Source organism: Gekko japonicus, unplaced genomic scaffold (genome assembly GCF_001447785.1).
Source record: "Gekko japonicus isolate JY-2015 unplaced genomic scaffold, Gekko_japonicus_V1.1 scaffold660, whole genome shotgun sequence".
In the NCBI taxonomy this organism is placed as follows: domain Eukaryota; kingdom Metazoa; phylum Chordata; class Lepidosauria; order Squamata; family Gekkonidae; genus Gekko; species Gekko japonicus.
In genome coordinates this window covers 62,031-69,538 of record NW_015159728.1, presented here as the reverse complement: position 1 = coordinate 69,538, position 7,508 = coordinate 62,031, and the positions used below count along the sequence as shown (strand labels likewise).

General features: G+C 43.8%; 1 protein-coding gene across 1 annotated transcript in view; it reads right to left on the bottom strand.

Annotated features, from left to right (window-relative positions):
• TCF20 (transcription factor 20 (AR1)) overlaps positions 1-5,938 on the bottom strand; it is a 159,584-nt gene extending 153,646 nt beyond the window's left edge. Inside the window, exon 1 of the mRNA XM_015427336.1 lies at positions 5,868-5,938. The gene's annotated coding sequence lies outside the window, so the exon portion shown is untranslated. The remainder of the gene's footprint in view (positions 1-5,867) is intronic.
• Between the last annotated feature and the right edge of the window lie 1,570 nt (positions 5,939-7,508).

The following is a 7,508-nucleotide window of genomic DNA, read 5'->3' as shown; positions in this document are numbered from 1 at the left end:
GAGCGGGACCTATGGGAAGACCGACAGGAGTATCTGTCCCATTCAGAATGTCCCGGACGTCCCAGCCACGGCATCGGAGGGTGGTACGGACCGTATAGATAACGGTACTGCCTCTCATCCCAAGTCATCGGTGTACCGCCTTGGCCACCTTCTGCGTCGCCACTGAGGAGTCCGTCTTTTTGCCCTTCTTAGCAGGGGTGGATGCTGTGGAAGGAAAGTTCGGTACCTTAGGTTTCGATATCGACCTTTCGGTATCGGAGACGGACTTAGCTTTCGACGTCGACGGCTTCGATGTCGATGCATCGGCAGCGGAAGACATGGCGACGGAAGAAAGAGCTGGCGGGTCAGCCATCGGTTGAAGCGCCTTCTCCAGGAGAAAAACTCTTAAACGTGCCGCTCTGTTTTTCCGAGTCTGGTTGGAAAACTGCGCACAATGTTCACAAGAGTCTGTCTTGTGGGTCTCCCCAAGGCAAAAGATACAGTATTTATGGCCGTCTGGGGGAGCCAATTTACTTCCGCAGGAACGACAGCGGTTGAAAAATCCCCACTTTTTCAACGTTTTTGTCTTTTTCTCCTCCATAGACTGAGGAGAAAAAGCAAACAACAAGGAGGTTGGGGGGGGTTGGGCCAGCGGCCCGAAGGCCTGAGGTAATTTTACCTCAGACGACGAAAAACAAAAAGACTCATTTTTTTTTTTGAAAAACAGAAAAAAGGAAACGAAAGCAAAGAAATACTAAGGCGAAAACGGAGAGCTAGTCACTAAAAGTGATCAAAAGGCAGCGATCCGACCAGACCTCTCGAAGACAGGTCTGCTCAGCGCGGTGGAAAGGAAAGAACTGGCGGGATGTCCGTGCCTGCCCTTCTGGGCATGCTCACTGGGGCTCCTGGGCATGCTCAGTTGGGCCAGGCACGAAAATCCTTCTAGAAGAGCTTGCTAGGCACCGGCAGATCCAGCGCAGGCGCACTAGATCCCATTGGTGTGAAGCACAGAGACCACGAAGAAGATTGCTTGTTTCTTTCACATAGACAGTAACTCATATGTGCTGTGAAGAACATTCTGGCAACTGCCTGTGTAGAATCACTGTCATGGTAGGTGGGTGAGTGTGTGGTGGCAACGTTGCCATGGATGCTATTGGAATGCGTTGCTTCATTAGCTCATTTCTTCTGCAGTTCTTGTGTTCTCTACTTTGCTGTTGGTAGTATATAGGTTTGCAACTACAACAGTACACTGCCATAAGGCCAGCCCAGTGGCAGTGAACATTACAGGACCACAGGACTGGGCTATCCAAGATGTAGGGAAGGGGTCAGGTGGAGGACGAACCAATGATGGAGGAGAGAGGAAAGTAATAAACTGCACACAAGACATCTAACACACAGCATCTTTCATTGTCATAGGAAGGTGGTAACCCTGAGCAGGTGACAAGGTAGACTGCAAAATACCACAGGCTGATTTATTCGGTTAAATGTAAAGACGAATAATTTGACTTCGGAGCACAGAAGCTTTATGCAGTATCCCCAGTTCTCCACATTTCCCAGTTAAGGGGAAAATGCTGTCCAAACAAATTACAAAGATGATCTGAGTCCAATAGTAAGAAGAGGGGGGAAATTACTTACAAAAATAGAAGCACATGTTACATGACATGTTCATGTAGGTATATGTAACTTATTGTGAACAGATTAACTTCAGAAAGGTTAACCTGCTACAGCTCCAAGCCCAGGTAAGAGAGAGAAGAAGAGAGGTCCCAAATAAGGTGAAACAGAAGGCAAGCAACGGCCAAAGAGGTTCAGCATCTAACCCATGAGAGGGTGGGGCCAACTGCCAAGTGTACCTGAGTGAGAGAATTCTCTTAACCCTACCATCTCAAATCCTCTTGCATACAGCGTTATAATATTCAACAGATTACACTTTATCATATCTATTATTCTTGAACACTGTATTTTCTTCAAACGTAAGAATATCCTCCTGGCAAAACAGTAATAACTCAACAGAGCCAGCTATTGCTAGTGGGGTAGTTCAGCAAACATTCTATGTTGCCTATGGGGGGGGGGGGGGAAGATCACTCCAAGAGAAACTAGAGCAAGGATACTTTAGAAATTGACCTGAAACGCAATTACCCAACTTGGAATCTGGCCACTGTAACTGGGTTACCCTTGTTATTCTTGAGCAAAATATTCCAGGATAGGTCTTATACAAATAAAACAAGGCTGCACAAAGACAAATGAATGCATTTATTTTCACACATAGGGGCTGTTTTGGTTGGTGTCGAAAGGTAATTTTTAAAAAAATTGATTCTGGATGTGCTACAGCACTCCTACAGCACAGAGGCTGCTGCTTAGAGGCAGATTAATCACACTGAATTCTCAACCGAGCTATTGCATAGAAGCTCATCGTTAATAGCTCTAATATTCTACTCAGTGTGTGCATGCTGCTGATGTTACATTCTAGGAATATTAATTACACTCCCTAGATTCTCTTCCTTATACATGTATTTTCAGAAGGCTTGCTTCTGGGCATTGGGAGATTATTAACAGGAAGGGGGGAGGCAGACAGTCCTTGAGGAAAACTTGAAAGCAGTAAAACTAAAAGTCATAGTGGCTAACCACTATTTTTTCCCAATCACACCACCAGATCAAATAAAGTCCCCCAAATACTGAACAAAGCATATTCATCTGTAAAGAGAAATGGGGTTTCATCTGTTTAGTTTAGCACCCAACCAGCACTTCCCAACCAGTCTTACCAATGGTTTAACTATTTATTGGAGGCAAAACTAAAATTCTTTCCAAGGCCCAATGACAAATCATAGAAAGATTCAGGGGACCAGGAGTTTCCTTTCATAAAGACTGCAAAAGGGGGAGCAGAAAATGAGAAGGGAAAACTGGAATTATTAATATCACAGTAAGTAGAAACCAAATTTGCCAGTGTCTACAATTTAAATGTCCTTCATTGCTTGGTGCTGAGCTTGACACATGTGAAAGCTTCAACAAAAATTACATATGCCCAGCATTATTGTTCACACAGCAAAGAAACCCCCTAAACATAGCTGGCTCTCTATTGTTAAATATATTTAAAGGGTTGGACCCAAAGATGCTTGTTCAAATGCAGAAGGTGCCTTCCACTCATCAGGTATTAAGAGCATTAGGCAAAAAAAGTGATACTAAATCCAAAGATGATGTGCAGGAGCTTTTCCAGAACAATGCCAGTGGCCATCTTCCTTTCATTCATGGTCTTTGGATCCAACCCAAAGTGTACAGCATAAATTAACTGGGTTGAAAGAATAAAAATGGATGATTCATTTTTCAGAACGGTGTGTTGCAGAACCACATATTCATTCATTCAATGTATATCTACTACAAAGGCTTATGCAGATTTTACAATAAATTAAAACAAGGTCTTCCCTTTTGCTATCAATTTTGCAAGGAGGGAAGGGTTGCCCCTTCCCAGCAGCCCTTCTTCCTCTGGGTGGGGCCAAGGAGTCTTTTCCTCACACCTCTGCAGCCACTGATGCTGCAGGGAAAGAACAGTAGCCATTGCTTCTTTGGCCAATAACTACGGGAGAGGCTGATCATCCCCTTGCTAGTGTCGTACTTTAAGAGGGAGAGAAAGTAGGCTAACTGGTGACTGGGGCTAAAGTGTTTTTTCTCCTGCTTCTGCAGCCACCAAGCAACTGACCCTATCTAGAGTTAAGTAAAACCTACATTCTGAGGCCAGAATTGTGCATATTAGAGACAGAAAATTCAGGGGTGCCAAAAACTTGGAATTATTTGGCAAGAAATTCAGTGGCTTGTATGAGTTAAATTAGGGAGAGAGCATTTTAACAATATCCATACGCAGCCCATCAAGTCACAGACTCATCCAATACAATGGGAAACATGGCAACTGGCTCTTACTCTCACAGTGCAATTTACACCCTTGGCTTTTCATCTCCAATACACAAGTCTGAAATGGTGGCAATGATTCACTTGGGATACAACAAGCAGGGGCCCTCATTAAGCCCCCAAAGTTCCTTTTTCCCCAACCCACCCCATTCAGTCAAGAAGCAAAAAATGTTCACATATTTTCAGAGAGGACTGACAATGAAACATAAGAAAAATTGTGAGCTTTCATTTACAATATAACTGTGTTTTCTGTGTAATATATGAAAAAAATAAAAAAATATGAAGGGCCCTTCCTCCCACTCCTTTACTTTTAAAATACCCATCTGTTGGGTATTACAAGTTGAAAACACTCAGTATATCTGGGGTTAAATGTTTGTTTATGTTACTCACAGGAAGTCACATGTTTCTCATGTAACCAATGTTCTTTAGCTGTAGAAAGCCTGGGAATTTTCTCCCTGATCTAGGAATTTGATTGGGACTAAAGTGTCAAGGTGTATTACCATTTTATGGCTTCTCTTCCCGTCTTTGTTTGGTGTTCTGAAGAAGAAGAAGAGCAGCCATAATCTCACTCTTCTAGTTTTGTCTTTGTAGAGTAAGGATGTAGCCGATTATGCTCTGTTGTTATTTTCATCCCAGTTACCCTTCCCATGCTAGAATTTAGTAAAAACTGTATATTTTAATCACACATGGATTCTGAATCTGAATTATTTTACTTTGGCTCTTCTGGACTATCGTATCTCTGCTAAATACCATTTTTTCAATATCTCACTATCACCCAACACCATCCCTATCTACATCCTAAATCTTTTTATTCAGCAAAATGTATCAATGGGATCACCATCTTGGATAATAACCATAGAATCATTTAGTGCAGCACTAGCAAAACACCGTGTGATTGTAGAATACTGTGATATTTTTGAAAGCAGTCATTGGAAAGCAGATGATAGGTGATAGATGATAGATGATAGAGGAGGAGGAGGAGGAGGAGGAGGAGGAGGAGGAGGAGGAGACAGATAGACAGAAAAAATATTCTGCAATGTCCAAACATTACATGTTATGGAAAGCACTGGAACCTAATCCAAGAGCATTCCTTTGCCTTCCTTTGCCTATGTCTTTTTGTCAACCTTTATAACCTTTTCCATGTCCCAAAGTTTAGCTTAGTTCCTGCAGTGGAATATACAACAGAAGCTGCTGTTGCTGTTATTTCTTTGAAGCTGGCAATCACCCGCCACTCTCTCATATTTCCACTCCCCCCTCCCACTATTCCCATCCTTCTCCATCATCAAGTACACCTCTCCTGAGTCAGATCAGTCTTCTTCTCCCCTGGCCTAGGAAAACAACAAAAGTATACTCAGTTCCTACCCGGTACCCTCTCAAAGGAGTACAATTACAAGGCAGTGATAAAATACACATGGGGGAGAAAAAAAGAGAGAGGCTATCTGGCAATGAGATGAGTTTGGACTAATGTAGATTTCCCACTGAGAGAGGCTTTTACAACTGTATCCACAGTAAGTCTGCTACAGCCTCTTTGCTGACTCTTCACATTGCATTTTTGGCACACTCTGAATGGGTGTGATGCTATTGCAAGCTAAAAGTTTCTGCACTCCCTCCATATGGCAGTGGAATAATCCAGCATTCTAACTTACGATTCTCATCCAGGAAAGGCAGACATTTACTTGCCAAATGTTTAAAAATTACTGGGAAAGTGGGGGGAAACCTTCTTGTTAGCTTTAATCTGCTAGGGCTTTTTAAAAAGTAGTGTATATATTTTTCCGTTTGGCTGCCCATTTAATAAATGGTTTGGACAAAACAAATGAAGCTCAGATGTAACTGGATTCGGTCATCTGCCAGAATCTGCCTCTACTTGAAGCTGGAAAGGTCCAGCAGAGGCCGACTACAGAGCCCGAGTGGCTTGACTGGGGTCCAGTTCTGCAGCCAATCAAGGGAACAGTGGTGGGAGTGGGGGGGGGAACACCTGCAAAGTGATTTACCTGGCCGTCATGGAGTTCTTCTTGGTGAGGCAAAAAGAAAGGAAATCCTGGAGTTTGTGACAGGAACTCCCTGGAGATATAAAGGAAATCTGTTAGGATCTGGCAGCAATTCCCTAAAGATATGAGAATCCCTCTAGGGCTTGAGGGGCAAACTCCTAAATAGCAATGAATAAAAGTTCTGCAGAAAGAGTGCCCATTGGTCTTGGCTTTATAAAATACAACTGGGGGATCTGCAACAAAACGTTGCATATTGTGGCTATGGAGGCTCCTTCTGACCCCTGCCTCTGTAAGCTGCCACCTCTTTAAAATTTCCTACCAGCTTCAAACCAGTGGATGTGAGTGAAGAATCCTCCTTGCCACCGCCACCCCCTCACACACCAGTTCCAGCACCTTTTTCTCCCCGCAGTCTCACTGGTCAGAAGCCAGCGGGAAAGTTTAAAGAGAGCACCTGAGGCAGCAGGTATGGAGGCCGTAGGTGAGAAGGAGCCTCCTTGCCCGCCCACACATCTCCATAGCCGCTGCCTCCACTACCACCCTCTTTAAACTTTCCTGCTGGTTTCTAAGTGGAGGGCCAGTAGGAGCAAGGAATACCCCTCAGCCCCCTTCCACAGCCTCCAGCACAAATCCCCACAGTCTGGCCAGTTAGAAGCTGAAGGCAGCTGAACCGGCAGCTATGAAGGCGAGCAGGTGAGTGAGGCGGCTCCTTCTCACCCTCACTTCCGTAGCCACTGGTTCGGCTGCACTGTCTAAATTTTCCTGCTGGCTTGTAACTGGGGAGAGTAGGGAGAAAAGCAATGCTTGAGCTGAGAGGGGGGATTCTTCTCCCCTAGCCATGCATCTCCAGTGGCTGCTGTTCCCTGTCCTCTTCCCCTCCCCCCAAGGCAGCAGTGCCGCCTTTGGGGTGGGGGGTTACCCTCCACATCTTTTTATTATAGATTTAAGATTTTTCTGCAAACCGGGGGGAGGGGTGTTCCCCAACTTTGAAGAAAAATCTGTCTTCTCTCCATGTGGGCCCAATCTGTGGATATAAGTATCTGCAGATGAGCCCACATGTGGCTATTAGAATATGTGATGTTTTTAAAGCAATAGAAAAATGAGGCTCCCACAAAACCACCAGGAAAGTAACATGACTTGACCAAATTCATGTATGCCAGTGATATGAAGAATTACCCATTCACTTCTGGGAGGCAAAGCTTCATTTTTCAATGGAAGCCCTTAATTGAATGGAACATGCATAAGTATGCAAAATAAAACTCATTAGACTTCACCAGTTATTAATGACCTAATTCAAAATGTACAGAAACACCAGAATTTTCTGTGCAAATAATAATGCCTTCAGTTTTCAGGGTTTATATTCGTAACATATAGAACTACCTTGGAGTTACTCCCAGATGGCTACTGGAAATATTCCCAGTACATCTGGATACACAAGTAAATTATTACACTGTAAAATACGGAACATTCATAGATCCATAGCCAGATTATGAACTATCATATCTGCATCCTGACTTTCTTCCAAGAAACTTGAGAGGACATACATGCTAACATCTAATTTTATCTTCCCATTAAATCTCTCCAGTGTTAGGATGATCCTGGCTTGCCCAAGGCTACTCAGTGAGTTGGCCCTGACCTGGATGGCCC